Here is a 3890-nt window from a genome sequence, read left to right on the forward strand (position 1 = left end):
TTGGAGCAACATATGTTGTCATCCAAGCAACGTTATCATGGACGCCCCTGCTTATTTCAGCAAGACAATGCCAAGCCACATGTTACAACAGCCTGGCTTCATAGTAAAAGAGCGCGGGTACTTTCCTGGCCTGCTTTCAGTCCAGACCTGTCTCCTATCAAAAATGTGTGGCGCATTATGAAGGGTAAAATACGATGGCGGAGACCCCAGACAGTTGAACAACTTAAGCTGTACATCAAGCAAGAATGGTAAATAATTCCACTTTCAAAGCTTCAACAATTAGTTTCCTCAGTTCCCAAACCTTTATTAAGTGTTGTTGAAAGAAAAGGTGATGTAACACAGTGGTGAACATGCCCTTTCCCAACTACTTTGGCACGTGTTGCAGCCATTAATTTCAAAGTTAATTATTATTTGCAAAAAAAAATAAAGTTTATGAGTTTGAACATCAAATATCATGTCTTTGTAGTGCATTCAATTGAATATGGGTTGAAAAGGATTTTCAAATCATTGTATTCCGTTTATATTTACATCTAAAACAATTTCCCAACTCATATGGAAACGGGGTTTGTACTTTATATATATATATATATATATATATATATATATATATATATATATATATATATATATATATATATATATATATATATATATACATCCATCCATTTCCTACCGCTTATTCCCTTTGGTGTCATTTAAAGAAATGTTTATTTCTTTAAATTTTGATGATTAATACTTACAATTACTGAAAATCCCAAATTCAGTATCTCAGAAAATTAGAATATTAGTTACGACTAGTACCAAAAAATATTTTTTAGAAATGTGGGCCAACTGAAAAGTATGAACATGGAAAGTTTCAGCATGTACGGCAATCAATACTTAGTTGCAGCTCCTTTTGCCTGAATTGCTGCAGCAATACGGCGTGGCATGGAGTTGACCAGTCTGTTGCACTCAGGTGTTATGAGAGCCCAGATTGCTTTAATAGTGGCCTTCAGCTCTTCAGCATTGTTGGGTCTGGCATCTCGCATCTTCCGCTTCACAATACCCCATAGGTTTTCTATGGGGTTAAGGTCAGGTGAGTTTGCAGGCCAATCAAGAACAGGGATACCATGGTCCTTAAACCAGGTACTGGTAGATTTGGCACTGTGTGCAGGTGCCAAGTCATGTTGGAAAATGAAATCTTCACCTCCATAAAAGTGGTCCGCGGCAGGCAGCATAAAGTGTTCTAAAACATCCCGGTAGACTGCTGCATTGACCCTAGACCTCAGGAAACACAGTTGACCAACACCAGCAGATGACATGGCACCCCAGACCATTACCGATTGTGGAAATTTGACACTGGACTTCAGGCAACGGGGATTCTGTGCCTCTCCTGTCTTCCTCCAGACTCTGGGACCTTGATTTCCAAAGGAGATACAAAATGTATTTTCATCTGAAAACATAACTTTGGACAGCAGCAGTCCAGTCCTTTTTGTCTTGAGCCCAGGCGAGACGCTTTTGACGTTGTCTCTTATTCAAGAGTGGCTTTACACAAGGAATGCGACAGCTGAAGCCCATATCTTGCATACGTCAGTGTGTGGTGGTTCTTGAAGCACTGACTCCAGATGCAGTCCACTCTTTGTGGATCTCCCCCACATTTTTGAATTTTTTTTTTTGACAATCCTCTCCAGGGCGCCGTTATCCCTCTTGCTTGTACACTTTTTTCTACCACATATTTGTCTTCCCTTCGCCTCTCTATTAATGTGCTTGGACACAGAGCTCTGGGAACATCCAACCTCTTTGGCAATGACCTTTTGTGTCTTGCGCTCCTTCTTTAAAGTATCAATGGTCATCTTTTGGACAGTTGTCAAGTCACCAGTCTTTCCCATGATTGTGTGTCATACAGAATCAAAACGAGAGACCATTTAAAGGCTTTTCCAGGTGTTTTGAATTAGTTAGCTAATTAGAGTGTGGTACCAGGTGTCTTCAATATCTGACCTTTTCACCATATTCTAATTTTCTGAGATGTTGAATTTAGTGTTTTCATTGGTTATCAGCTATAATCATCTCCTTTTTGGCAAAAAAACACTTGAAATGTATCAGTCTGTTCGGAATGAATGTATACATTCTACAAGTTTGACTTTCTAAATGGAATTAATGAAATTAATCAACTTTTTCATTATATTCTAATAATATGACCAGCACCTGTATATATATATATATATATATATATATATATATATATATATATATATATATATATATATATATATATATATATATATATATATATATATATATATATATATATATATGTATGCATATATATATATATATATACAGGCGCTGGTCATATATATATATATATATATATATATAAATATATATATATATATATATATTTATATATATATGTATGCATATATATATATATATATACAGGCGCTGGTCATATATATATATATATATATATATTTATATATATATATGTATGCATATATATATATATATATATATATATTTATATATATATATATATGTATGCATGTATATATATACATATATATATATTTATATATATATGTATGCATATATATATATGTATATATATATATATATATATATATATATATACTGTATATATATATATATATATATATATATATATATATATATATATATATATATATATATAAAGGATTTGCAAATCTTTGTATTCCGTTTATATTTACATCCAACACAATTTCCCAACTCATATGGAAACGGGGTTTGTATATATATATATATATATATATATATATATATATATATATATATATATATAAATTGGCAACACTAAATTGGCCTTAGTGTGTGAATGTGAGTGTGAATGTTGTCTGTCTATATGTGTTGGCCCTGCCATGAGAAGGTGTCTTGTCCAGGGTGCACCCCGCCTACCGCCTGAATGCAGCTTAGATAGGCTCCAGCGACCCTCGTGACCCCAAAAGGAACAAGCGGTAGGAAATGGATGGATGAATGGATATATGTATGTATACTATATATATATATATATATATATATATATATATTTATATATGTCTTGATTGGATTATCCAGAGAATAGTGCTCGATACCGTGGTAGAGCGCAATATGTAGGTGTGGGAAACATCACAAGACTACTTCATCTCTACAGAACTGTTTCATGAGGGGCTCCCTCAATCATCTCCTGATATATATATATATATATATATATATATATATATATATATATATATATATATATATATACAATGTTTTGCAAATCATTGTATTCCTTTCATATTTACATCTAACATAATTCCCCAACTCATCTGGAAACGGGGTAATATATATATATATATATATATATATATATATATATATATATTTTCCTCGCATACTAATTGACTGAAAGAACACGCACTTGCCGCGCGCTCGCCCAACACTGCGGCGTGATGATGTCACGTTATTGATGGGAAAATGCATTTTTAGACAATATGATTTTCCTTTGCGGCTAGAAGACCCTAAGAGTAACATGTGGTAGAAAATGGATTAGAAAGGACTGATTTTCTTTAAATAATATATATTTTTTTCTCTTGGGTCTTCCCGTGGGCCAGACTTTGGACGCGAACTGGCCGTATCTGGCCCGCAACCCGTGGTCTAGGGATCACTAGCCTTGGCTTTTCAGTATACAGGTACAGTTATCAACATCAGTGCAGTTCTATCCTACAGCAACGCATAATAATTCATATTGTGTCAAAATAGTACGTATAGGAACTTGTTGTGTCGCTTGTTGTGGACTTTAAATGTTTTTATACTCATGCTTCACGTAAAGCAGACAAATGTATCGGAAAAAAAGTGAACATGAGAATGTGGGCGCTGTGAAGCCAAGCGGTAGGCTACGGTGTCTTCCA

The sequence above is a fragment of the Nerophis ophidion genome, linkage group LG06 (assembly GCF_033978795.1).
Source record: "Nerophis ophidion isolate RoL-2023_Sa linkage group LG06, RoL_Noph_v1.0, whole genome shotgun sequence".
In the NCBI taxonomy this organism is placed as follows: domain Eukaryota; kingdom Metazoa; phylum Chordata; class Actinopteri; order Syngnathiformes; family Syngnathidae; genus Nerophis; species Nerophis ophidion.